Here is a 13,713-nt window from a genome sequence, read left to right as displayed (position 1 = left end):
GGTGGTAGCAGAGAGATCAGAGTAAAAGGCCCCAAATGGAAGCGACACTTAATCTGGGCACATGGTCTTCTCAACTAATGCACATACACACACATTTCACATACACACACGTGTACACACAATCACACACAGCATACGTACATTTTTTTATTTTTCCATTTTTATTGATATATAATTGACACACAGCACTAAGTTTAAGGTATACAGCATAATGATTGACTTACATATATTGTGAAATGATTACCAAGCACACATACGCTTATATATACATAACTCACACACATGCTCACACAGACACATCACATACACATAACACACACCCATATACACAAACACACACCTCACACAGTGATACATCACACATACACACATTGACACACACAACACAACACACCCACACTCACACTGATAAAGGGTTTGTAGTATATAATATGGTTGCCTCTCCAGCAGCCATCCCATTGTGTATAGCAACAATATGGATCAAATCAACTCTTGGTCTTAGGAGTGGGTTCCAACCGGCCTAAATCATCAACATAATCCCAACCCCCTGGGCATTCCCTGGCCACTGCGGTTGTTTTAGGAGTGGACACACAGCCACGTTGATCCAGTCGATGTGAGTGAGGACACAAGGAGCCCTGGCAGCTGCCAGCAGCCTTCCTGTTACCCCAAGGCCAGTTTAGAAAAAAATGACGGGGGAGGTGGAGTGAGAGACTCACAGGCAGAGTTGTGGTCCCCCAAACGTTGGGAGCCTCTGAACAAGCTGCGCAGGAGCTAGCACTGCGTCTGAACTTTAGATTTTGCAAATCAATAAATCGTCTGGGTTGTTTAAGGCCTTCAGGTTGGGTTTCTTATTTCAGAAAACCTCAAAATAGATCAGCTCCTCGCAGAACTCTTCTATGGGGTCCCGGGAGAGGTCCAGCCTCTGCTTTAATGAGGAGGACTGTTTCTTCCTGCCCCTTCTTGGCCTTTTGGTCCTCATAGTGACCACAATGGACCTGGAACAGTTCTTGGAGCTTTACACGCATAACAGAGAAGAAGAAAATGATATTTAAAGCCAAGACCAATTGTAGCCTCTTTGCCTTCTAAGGAAAGTGACACAATTGCAATCTGTGGAGGAATAATTCTCTAAGTGGATCTTGTTCCTTGCAGAGGTTGAGATGAGATTCAAGCCAATGTTTCTGAATTTCAAAGGGCAAGCAACCTCGGCTGACATGGGAGATTTTGTGTATATATGTGTGTGTGTGTGTGTGTGTGTGTGTGTGTGTGTGTGTGTGTGTGTGTGTGCGCGCGCGCGCGCACATACTTATTTAATCCCTCTAAACACCCTAAGAGGTGAGCATTGTTTACTTCGTTTTACAGTTGATGAGTGAAGCTCAGAGAGGCTGTCACCTGCTTGGTGTCAAACAGCTATGAAGGGGTGGAGCTGGGCTTCCAACCCAGGGCTCTTTGGCTCTGAAGCTCATGGTCTCCCTTCCAGGGTAGCATGACATCTGCCACATCCATGGCTGCCTTCTGTATGTGACTCGGTCTGGGTGGGCCTCTTGGGGAGGGGAGTGGGGAAGAGGTATGAGGGAAGTTATCCTCGTCTGTTTGTTGAACTTTTCACGGGCGAGGTAGGGGGCAGGGAGCATGGTGGGAATGGGGAGGATAGAGAACCTCTTACCCCAGGGTTCTGATCATGGTAGGAAGGAGGAAAGTCAACCTTTGCAAGGGAGGCAGTGTGGCATGGTGGCTGGGCACACAGTTTCAGAGCCCAGGTCGTCCTGGGTTTAGGTCCCAGGGCCTTGATGTGTTAGCTCTGTGATATCAGGCAAGTTACTTAACTTGTTGAAGCCTGAGTTTCATCTCTAATAATGAGACCTACCTCCTAGGGTCTTCATGTGGATTAAATAAGAAACCACAAGTAGAGCACTTAGCACAGTGCCTAGCACACCTCACAACCCCCACATTGACTTTTTAATGCACAGAGATTTTAAATTTTGATGTAGTCCAATTCATCTATTTTACCACAATGCTTTCTTCTTTTTTCTCCCTTGGGAGAAAGCTGGTGGGAAGCGGGAGAGCTTAGCCATGTCCTACCTCTGTCATTGCCTATTGATGTGAAAAACGAGGAGGAGCTGCTTACTACACGAGACAAAAGACTAGCACCCCTCACGGAGACATCAGGACAAAGGGATTTAAATACATTTGTTTACTGAAGACTCCCGAATTAAGGAAGCCTGGCGTGGAAGGGTTGGCTCTCAGAGAGCCTGCTTCCCCCTCTGACATCAGGCCCAGGAATCAAGGTGTCACCTGGTGTGTAGTCATCTCAAGGCTTGACTGGGGAAAGAGCCTTCTCAAGCTTGCTCATGTGTCTGTTGGCAGGATTCAGTTCCTTCCTAGCTATTGGCTGGAGGTCTCCCTCAGTTCCTGGCTGTATGGGCCTCTCCAGCACGGCAGCTTGCGTCAGCACAGCCAGCAAGCTGAGAAGGCAAGAAAGAGTGAATAAAAGCAAGATGGAAATCATAGTCCTTTGTAGCCTAATCTTGGAAGTGACACTCCATCACTTTTGCCACATTCTATGTGTTAGAAGCAACTCACTAGATCCAGCCTACACACATACACACACACACAGAGGAGATTACAGCAGGGTGTGAATACCCAGAGACCAAACCATCGGGAACCATTTCAGAAGCAGCCTACCACAGGAACGGAATAGAGGTAAGCAATTAGGATTTATTGAGGTCCAAATACATGTTGGGGAAGCTCATAATGATCCCACTAAGTCCTCACAATAGGCTTGGGAAGAGACTGGCCTGTTGTTCTCTGCACAGAAGGGTATTCTCTGAGGAAGGTCTGTGAGGAGTGAAAGGCCAGTTGGGAGACCTATATATGCATCAATCTGAGGAAGACAAGTCTGAGTGCTGTGAGACACTGCAACCGGGGCCCCTGAGGTTGGAGCTCAGAGATTAATCAAGTTTGTGGCATGGCTGGTAACTGGCAGACAAGCAGACTGCAGAACCCAAAGCCATCATTTGAACGAGGAAGGTGGAGAACACTCTCGTGACAAATGAATGGGGCACAATGATGAGGCCCCCAGGACAATTCCCCAGAGTCTGAGGTTGGATTGGATTTCCAAAGCAGTTGCACGATAGATGTTCCAAAACTGTTGATGACATTGGAAGAAACAGTGAAAGACTCCTACAAGAGGAAGGCATCTGAGAAGCAGCTTGTGTGCTTCCCAAGAGCGGTAGTGGGTGTGTCAGCCCAGCAGAACATCACCCTGGATGACAGCCCTGGGCAGAATCTGGCAGATGAGGTGGTTCCTGAGGTGATCAGTGGAAGCGAATGTTGGACAAAATAGGAGGAGCTTGTGCACAGAGGACGTCAATGTGGAGACCATGAGGAATGTTTGGAATTTCTAATGGATGAACCTGTCCATTTACCTTTCCTTAGCTTGTATGAGCTCTGGGAGTAGGGGTGGAGGTTTCCCCTACTGTCCTAGGATGCATCTGTCCTGATGTGAACTGGGCAAGTAGCTTATCCACTGGAAGCCTTAGTTCCCATACCTTTAATATGGTGATAATACCCACTCATAGTGTGTTGAAAGAATTAAATAAGTAATGGATATAAATTGCCTAGTATATAATAGGTGTCTAATAAAAGTGAGCTCTGTTCTCCCCTCAGCCTCCTTCTTTACCCCCCATTCAAAATAATATGGTGTGGTATATACACAGTAGGTTGGCACTCAACCATTCCATCTACCTTCTAGCAGACTGTCCAGTACTGCAAAGGCTGGAAAGCTGAAAACTACATTTCCCATGCAATCAGGCATCTGGCGGTAATTAAGGCTCAACCAGCAGATGCACTTGTGGAGATCTGGGTGGAAGCCAGGCAGAGACCACACTTCTGCTGCTCTTGCTATTCTGCTGGCATTGCAGGTGAGGGACTGACTGAGCTTTCTCTGGTGGCATGAGCAGACATCTTGGTGTCTGTCACGAGCCTCTTGGATGTCGAGAGGCCAGAGTCATCCGTTTTGCTGGTGGCCCTGTGGTGGGAGCAGCTCTGGTTCTGGAGCGAGCAGCATCCTTGGTGGTCCAGACGTTCTTTGGGAAGCTTTTGGGAAAGCTCAACCTAAAGTCTTTTCTAAATCCCTCCTAGTAGCTCTGTAAGACACTTAATACCCTGTCATAAATCCTTTCTTGCTTAATCTAGCCAGAGTGGATTTTGTTCTCTTCAACTAACCAATACAAGTAAGATGGAGAGACTTTTATTGCTGAATTCCTCTTAGAGAGAGCACCATGTGTGTGTTTTGGAAGGATACCTTGATAAGTGCTTGGATAGAGGGTAGTCCCCCTCCCCCATCAGTCCCCACCCTGTCCTCCTCCTCGGTTTAGGTATCAGCTGACATCAAGGCTCGCTCAGGAACTTTTTGAGTTGCTCCTGTAATAGAGGGGGAAAGAGACAAAAGTGTGGAGAGAAGGCAGAAGGATTCCGTGGGTGGCAGAAGGCCAGGTGCTGTATAACGTGACCCTTTTCCAGGACCCACCTCCATATTTTGTAAACCCTGTATAAATACATGGTGTGATCAAATTTTTTTTGTTGTGGAAACCAAGGAGTGACCCAATCTCATGTTGGGGAGGATGTAGTATGGGGACAGAAGTGGTGTGTGAGGAAGCCAGCATTTTTAGAGGTAGAAGGAACAGGAGACCAAGGTCCCCACAGGGAACTAGCAGAAATATTGGAGAGGGTGTTGAACTGACTAGTCCATGGAATTCAGAAATCCAAGGCCACCTCTCTTGGATGTCAAGGAGCAGAGGCCCTCAGCAGACGTCTGGAGTACACAGGAAGAGCATTTAGGACTGATTCCTTCATGTTCTGCTTGGCTCTTTATCTTATGACTTGATCTCTCTCCACCATGAACTCTCAAAATACTTAAGCATCACAACCCTTCAGAGCCCTGGTCACTTTCTCATCTATATTTACGTGTACTTTTGTTTGTTTGTTTACCTTCTCCATAGGACTGTTAGCTTCTAGAACGCAGAAGTCTGGGTCTAATTCATCTTTCAGTCTCTGAAGTTATTACATGCACAGCGTTGTGTGTATGTGTCTGTGTACATTCTTCTGGGGAGAGTACTCAGAGCTTTAATCATATTCTGAAAGGGGTCCAGGACTTAGAAAATGTTTAGAAGCTGAGAGGGTTTTTTTGGAGGGACATCTGGACACTGTTTCTTTATTGCTGTTCAAAAAAGAGTCATCTTTCAAAAGTCAAATCCATCTCGTCTTCATGCTTGTCTTCCATCGAGGGTGTGCACCCACGGAGATCCACGGCTGGAATCGGTTTCCGGTTTCAAGATTCTGTCACTGCTCAGCCATGCAGTGACAGTGTATAACCTCTTCCCCAGTGGGCCTTGCCCTGCACGCAGAGAGGTTTGCAAGCCAAGCTGACACCAGGTGAGTCCCACTGTGGGTGGGATCCACGGCTGTTGTGTGTTTTCCAGCCTGTTGTCTCTTAAGCTATAAATATTTATCAAGTGAGTGTGGGGATGTCAGTCTCTGAAGAGTGTCTAGGGTGGTGTGGGGGTGTGGGTGGGTGGTGCTGGGAGAGCGAGAGCCCCACGGAGGCTGGCATGTGATGCTGATGCATTAGAGACTGAAGACAAGAGCAACCCATCAGAGTCAGTGTCTCGGCACCCAGGGCTGGTGAGAGATGAGCTCTGTGTGAACCTGCTCATCTCAGCCCAGAAACCAGAGGCACACAGCAGTGAAGCAAAGCTGGGTTCCTGACAACTGCTGAGCTTATAAACTTTCTGAAGTTCCCATGTTTGTATCTTAAATGAATCCAGTGACACCCCCATTTGGCTGGCAGCTTTCCTGTGGGTGTGTGATGGGTTCAGGGAGGGAGACAATAAAAGACTGGAGAGGCCAGATTTTTTGTTGGCATTTTATGGTTTTTAACTTGGAGTAATTGGTTGTTAAAATGAAACTGCTTCACTCTCAGTTGTGGCTAAGGCTCCAAGATCCTGGCATTTTCCAAAGTAAGATCACCTCTGAGTACTTCCAAAGGGGTGGCCCCTCACGCACTTGAGGGTATGAAAAAGCTGAAGTCGAGGTGGCCAGGCATAGACACTGGAGGGAGAGTTTGAGAAAAGCTGCCTGTGTACTCTGAGTCTTCCCACTCCAACCCTAGAAGAGGTTTTAGAAGGACTGAGCATTTTCTACTCTCAAGAAGCCACCTGCCAATTTGCACAGCTGCCATCCCAGAACCATGCCACCCTGTCCACAATCTCACAAAAGGGTGTCGCACACTTTCTCTGGACACCCATGAGCCAGTGTCTGAACGCTGGGGCTTCTGCTGCCTGTGCCGCAGAAAAAGCAAACATCTCCATGGCAGACTGGTCAGCAGAAATAGCAGAGGGGATGGGAGCTTGGCCCATTGCCCTCCAAATGTTGCTTTTGTGCATCTTACTGGCAGAACCTAAATCCTACCCAGAGTGTTGCCTGCAAGGGAATCAGGGGAATGTAGTTTTATCTTGTCAGCTTCTGTACTACAGGAAGGCACACTAGAAGGAGGTTGGAAGGGATGTTGACCATCAGTTCACCTTGTCTAACTCTTTCCTACTCACACTCCAAGGCCCACATCAAAAGCTACCGCTCTCAGAGACTCCTCTCCCGCTGTCCCCCTCCCCCGGGAGAAATCTTCCTCCTCTGTGTTCCCACAGCTTCCATAATCCACTGTAACATATCAGTCTCCTTTGTGAAGCTGAAAGTTTCTTGAGGGCAGAGATTTTGTATGAGTCATGTCTATGTCTCTTACACCTGTACAAGGCCTGATAGGTAAGAACTGTAGTGGTTTTAAAATATGCCCACCAATTCTTTGATGCTTCTCTCTTCAAAAAGTGGAGCCTAATTCCCTTACTTCTGAGTCTAGGCTAGACTTACTGACTTGCGTCTAATGAATAGACATGGCAGAGGTGATGTGTGAATTCTGAGACTAGGTCGTAAAAGACGTGGCTCCATCACTCTCGGCTACTGGCTCTGGGGGAAGCCAGCTGCCACGTTGTGAGGACACTCAAGCAGCCCTATGGAGATGTCCCTGTGGGAGGAAGTGAGGCCTCTTGCCAACAACCAGCACTAACTTGCCAAGTGTTTTCTTCTCCTCAGATGGCAGGGAAGCTCCCATCTGACCTGGGAGGACATTCAAGGCTCCTGCCTCTCCTGATCCATGAAAGTGGTTAAAATCCACAGCCTGTTGACTCATCCTCTTTGTTTCCTATGAGTTGAGGCATGGTGGACAAAAGGAAAAGGAATTGGGGTGGACAAGATAGAACTGAGGCTGGGTGTTCCCTGTTTTCATTCAGAGTTTCTTCTTGGTTTTGGCCAAGTCTGACTAATCCTGCCGAGAAAGGTAAGAAAGGGCATCAGCAGCTCAGAATCCACTTACCTCTCCTCGTGGAAGAGGAGCTTCTGGTCCTGGTGAACCCCGGGGTTTCTGGCCTGGCTCTCACCAGAGGAAAGAGAGCCCATCAAGGAGGGATCCTCCAGGCCCCAGAAGACCCTGGTGCACTGCATGCAGGCAAGCCATTTGGAAAGGCTGTTCTGCACAGTGGAGAGAGAAGGCTTGTTACCCAGCAGTAACACAAGAGCGTTCAGCCTGGCTTTCCAAGCAATGCCTCCAACAGGAGGGCCCACCCTTTCTCAGCTTCTTGAGGCAGTTGGGATAAATGTGTAGCTGGCCTCAAGCAAACCAGCTGAGGGTAAATATTTGCTTCTCCAAGAAGGCAGGGGCTTGGCAATCCTTGGCCTGTTTTCCCTGTGCTGGAATCCTACATCTGTTTTTTCTTACTTACACAATTAATACGTTTTCATTGTAAAATAAAATTCCAACAACACAGTTCTATGGAGTAAAAAAGTGACCTATCCCCCAACCCCATTTCCTCCCCACAGGAAACTACTGCTGACCGTTTGACATGCAGGAGGCCAGACCTCATGGATATGTAGGTACCACACTTTCTATATTGCCCTGCAATTTGTTTGTTTGTTTTTTCATTTGATGATAAATCATCGACATCGTTTTTCATGTCAGTATGTACAGATCTAACTCCCTTTTTTTCCTAATAGCTGTCTAATAGTCCATAGTGTATGTGAGAAGAAGGAAAAAAAACGATGCTAACAATAACCACTTTTCGCTGCCTTTTGTGGAGTGTGAGGGAGAGTGTTGAATGGCGCATATGGGGGTTGGGTGGGGAGTTACGAAGAGTTGAATTCCTCTTTATAACAGAGAGGGAGGCATTTGGAGCCTCTGAGGCCATCTGGAGTGGAGAAGTGAAACAGAGAGGGGAAGAAGTGGGGGGAAGTGAGTGGTTGCTGACGAGATGGAATAGGAGTGCCCTGCAGAGTGACCCCTCTGCACAACCCTCACATCTTTAGCAAGTTTACTAAATTCGTGAATGAATATATTCCCCCTCTCTTGAGCGTTTCCTTAGAACAACATCACAAGGATGCTATCACTGGATCAAAGGGTAGGAATTTCACTATGATTCTTGTGACATTGTTTGTTAACTGGTTATCCCAAAGCACTGTAAGCAGGATGCTGCTCCTATAATGTTTCCTCCTGTGTGAGGAGATTGAAAGGAACCCCAGCTTAGGACGTTCATTTCTAGAATCTGACAACTGAGATGATCTTCACAAAGTCTGACAGATCAACACATAAGTATGGACACCTGCTATGTGCCAGTCCTTGTGCTACATTCTGAAGCCAAGGAGGCCGAGCTGGCTCGGGTAACCACCTCAGCTCCCAGCCCTACAGTGCAGACAAGCTTGAGGGTCAGGGCATGCAATCCAGAGAGTGGCCACAACGCCAGGGGAGCCACAGGCCAGAAGTAGCAAACGAGTGGCACCTACGTTGCACTCCCTGTGTCCACACTTTTGTCCACTGATTGATCATGGAATTTTTTCTTGCTAAGCCCAGAGGCCTCTTCAGAATCCTTCTCAACACAGTGCTCTGGGCAGTCACTACCACTCAGTCAGAATTGGATTGAATGGAACGTATTTGCCCTCCCTTCTATAGGCTCAATCTAAAATGGGATTCTAAAATTTTGCCTCTTCTGGAAAATTTATTTTTTGAAATGTGCATTAGAATACACAAATAATGACATTTAAAATGTTTATCCATGTCCCACCAAAGGTAGGTGTGCACACTTGAGAAAATCCTGGAATGGTGGAAAGTTGGGTGAGCAGAGCTCAGAGAGGAGGCAGGTCCCCTGTCATCAACTTCCTCAAGGCTGGCCTTGGTCCCATCTTGTGAGCATGTAAGCCCATATCTGAGACTCCAGACACTTGGAGAAGCCGTGGTGGCCGGCTGATAGTGGCTGGGAAACGCTCAGGGAGTAGCTGAGGCACATCTGCTGGGCCCATTGGTATGTTATCTGGTAGGAAGTCAGCGCCTGGAATCAGAAGAGAAATGAGGAAGGCTTGTTCTGTCCAGAGCTGCTAAAGGCCTTTCATGAGCCTTGGACTTGAACCAGACATAACAGGGGCAGAGATACCCCATATGAAAGCCCAGGGTGGTTCTAAGGCTGCAGAACCCCCTTGACAAATGGGATTTTCCCATTTGCTTCATTTGCACACGGGTAGTTACTTCTCCAGTGGTTAGACAAGTAGCCTCTTCTCTCCTCTACCTTGTTCCCACCAAGGTCAGACCCAAGGGAATCAGTTTCAGAGACCAGTTACTTCTGACCTTGGGCAGCATCTTCCCTGAGGGGCTCCTGTGGCCTCTCCCCAGCCCACCTTCTGGCCAGCCCTGAGGTTTCTCTGACCTTGAATTGTAGCCTCCGTGGTCTCTGTGAGTCCTAGGTCCTGCATTTCTGCCCCATGTCTTGTCCTTATTCCTCTCCAGGCTCAAGTCCATGTAAGTGTCCACCTGTTTCCTATCTACCCTGGATTCTCACGGGCTTCTCTTAGTGCCCAGTGCCACTCACTCTGTAGAACTGTCACTGAGCCTGTGAGGCCCATGAATACTGGCCTCACCCTCTGGCCTCCTCCTGTCAGCCACCCTGGCTCCTGTGTGGCCATCTGGGAGCTGCTGAGCATTGTCTACCCTGAGTGGCATGGCACAAAGCCCACTTGTGTAGACAACAGTGAATTGACCACGTCCGCACAGGGAGCACAACTACCAGATATAACCCACGTGAGCCCAGGACACACGACAGCATTATTCATAAGGACAGCCAGGCAGTGACGGGTGTATAGAAAATAACAGGGATTTCAGAGTCAGCAGTAGAGTTCAAATCTTGGCTCAGCAACTTAATACCTCGGGCAAGTTTTCTAACCTTTCAGTGCCTTAGAGTCCTCGTTTGGAAAATGAGGATAAGTAAAAATACGTAATTTATTGGGTTGTTGTAGGATTAACTGAAATAAGTGATGATGATTTACAGTGAGAATTTTTAAATGGTAAGTGTATTAGTTTGTTAGGGCTGCTGAAATGAAGTATCACAGACTGAGTGGCTTAAACAACAGAAATTTTTTGTCTCACAGTTCTGGAGGCTAGGAATCCAAAATCAAGATGCCTGTGGGGTTGATTCCTCCGAGGGCTGTGAGGAAAGGATGTGTTCCAGGCCGCTCCCCTTGGCTTGTAGATGGCTGTCTTCCCCCTGTGTCTCTTCACATGGTGCTCTCCCTGTGTGTGTGTCTCCATGTCCAAATTTCCCTTTTTTTATAAGGACACCAGTCTTTGGATTAGGGCCTACCCTAGTGATCTCATCTTAACCAATTACATCTGCAATGACCGTATTTCCAAATATGGTCACATTCTGAGTTTCTGGGGGCTAGGACTTCAACATATGAATTTTGAGGTGACACAATTCAAGCCATAATAGTAAGCTATCATTATTTGTCAGGAGCTCTTATAAAGTCCTGATTTTTGATAGAATTTTAGAGGAATTAAATGGTAACCATTCAACCTTATATAGTGAACTGCATTCTGCTTGAGATACTGGGTGTATCAGTCACACACTGGTAGTGGCAGGTCTATGGGTGGCCCCACAAGCCTCCAAATTCATGTGTAGGAGCTAATTCTCAGAAGGTCTTTCCTTTTTTTCCTTTTCTCAAAACAGCAGTGGCAGCGGTGGTGAGGATGATGGTGGTGGTGGTGGGCTCCCAAGGGTCAGACAGGCTACACCTGGCCCTGGTGTCCATATTGGATCCCTAGAGCCTAGGGCCAAGGCCAGATCCTGACTCTGTTCACCTCCTTATCACCCTACCTCCAACCCACGTCACTCCAGAGAAGCTTCATGCCTCACAGCAAATTTCAACATCACTGAGAATTCATTCTCTGAGAAGTGGAGGGATGGCAGCCCACCGCCCTCCCAGTTCTGTAGGAAAGCTGGGTTCCTGTGGAGGCAGGGGTACAAGCAGTGCCCAGCACTGGGCCCTCTTTCTGCCACTCCAAAGGAAGTGGGGAAGCAGAAAGCCAAAGGGACGTCAGGGTGTGTGCAGAGCAGAGCAGAAGACCTTTCATGACCTCTGTGACTTCTGCACACCCGAATCCATCTTGGTGCTGTTCATTGGAGCCCAATGTGATAGCTGGTCTCCCTGCCCCGTCTGCCAAGGGGAGCCATATTCGGGAAGGTTCCTGCCTGAGAGAGAGGCACAAGAGCGGGGAGCTTGAGTGTCTGGGACGCCCACTTCCAGCATTAACATTTCAGCATCTCAGCAGCCAGGTGACCTGTAGTTTGGACAGTTGTCATGTCTGCTTCTCATCAGGCCAAGGCTCTGTCTCTGCACAGTGTGGCAGGATTTGCATGGCTGAAAACAGTTAGGGATTAGTAGTGAGCCCTTGAGGTGTGGCCAACCTGGGGACACAGTGACTTTCTCCTCAGCCTCATCCTTGACGGCGTGCTGGCTTTGCGGAGGACACAGATCCAGGCTCTCTATTCTTTCTTTCTTCTATTAACTACCCCAAAATTTCTTTTCTAATTTCATCTTGTAGCTCAGCTCAGATTCAGCAAATATTTATTGCATATCCGCACCATGCTAGCAATTTAATACACGGTATTGCCCTCAAGGAGTTTAAGTTCAAGTGAGGGTTAAGAAAGACAAGGAAAACAACTCACTGAAGTATAGGCACAGAGTGACAAGGATGGCTATTTAGATGACAACAAGTACTAAGAAGCAGAGAAAAATGAGAACTTACTTCCAACTAGGGATATCTGGAAGGCTTCATGGAGGAGGTGGTATTTGTCTTGAGTCGTGAAGAATGGGTAGGATTTCAACGAGTACAGAGAGGGAGAAGGGCTTTAGAGTGTAAAAAACAGACTGAGAAAAGATAGGAAGGTTGGAACATACAGAGTATTACAGGAGAAAATGTATTTAAGCGTGGGGTGGGGGGTTCATATGGGACTAGAGTGGGGAATGAAATTAGAAAGGAAAGTTGGGCCTGGATTGTGTAGGATCTTGGATGTCCCACTGAGGGATTTAGCTTTTATTCTGTAAGCAATGAAGATAACATGGAAGAGATTTGGACCAAGTAGACAACCTGATCCAAACTGTACCTCAAGAAGACTGATCAGGGAGCTTTCTGTGCAGTGGATTCGTGTGGTAGAGGGTGGAGGCAGGGAGGGAAAACTGCTGCAATAGGCCGGGGGAGAGATGAGGGGTGACCTCAGAGGGCTGGGTGGGTTTCACAGGAAGGGGGCCGAGTGGATGAATGGTCACTTAGAGCAGGATGAGCAGGAGGGGCTGGGGACCAGGATTGCCCCCACCCCCACTCCCCAGCTGGGCAGCTGCTGGAGGAAGTGACCCAATGGCAGGTGCACGCAGAGGATTCTGACTGGCATATGTGGTGACCCAGGAGTAAGCAACAATTGTTTCATGTCCCTCAAAACATGGGTCTAAAGTAAGCTGGTGACGCGTCTGAAGTGGTGAGCATGAGGACAGGGACGCCCAAGTCGCAACAGCTGGAATTCCAGGCAGGTAGCCTGGAGCCAGGAGTTCTGCTGTGGATCCTGCCTAGTTGTACGGTTTTGACTGATATTTTCTCCATTCTGCTCCACACTCAGGCCTCTTGGTCAGATCAGCAAGTGTCTGAGCTAGCTTGTCTTCCAGGTTTGCCCTTGTTCAGGTGCTAGAGTCCAAGAATCATGAGTTCCACCCTCCAGCCTGATTCCTGTAACCAGATCTTCTTCCCCAAAGCCTCCTGTGTTTTCTAAGACCCAGGTTTCAGTTGTAAGAAAGATATGAAAGTACCAACTGGTCCTGTGCCCTTTGAGGTCTTCTGTCATCCCTAAAGCTGCTTCATTGGTCTCTTCTAACAGTTCTCATTGCTCTTCCCAGGAAATAGCGGGAATGGGAGTGGTGGGCAGGTTGGGACAACCTCAGCAGACCCTGTGTTACATCCCAGATGCAAGGTCCAGGCAGATGGTGCACTTCCAACCGGCCAGGCCAGGGCAAGAGGACAACCCCAACCCCTCTTCTCAGAGCAGCTAGCAGCTAGGCCCCACCCTCTCACGCTTGCTCAGTCATTCATTACTGGTTCTGCAGGAATGGCCCTAGATCTATTTAGTAGCTCCAGCTACTCCACCTCCCAGCGATACTCCGTTCTTCAAATGCTGGACAGGGGATTAGGTTTTACTTTTTTTTTCCCTTGCATTCTCTGGGATTTTTGCACCTCTACTGATGAGCTACAATATAGAGAGGCCTTGATTAAGCCTTTAGCCTTGTCCTCATACAGGGTGA

Source organism: Diceros bicornis, chromosome 7 (assembly GCF_020826845.1).
Source record: "Diceros bicornis minor isolate mBicDic1 chromosome 7, mDicBic1.mat.cur, whole genome shotgun sequence".
NCBI lineage: Eukaryota > Metazoa > Chordata > Mammalia > Perissodactyla > Rhinocerotidae > Diceros > Diceros bicornis.
This window is presented reverse-complemented; position numbering follows the sequence as displayed.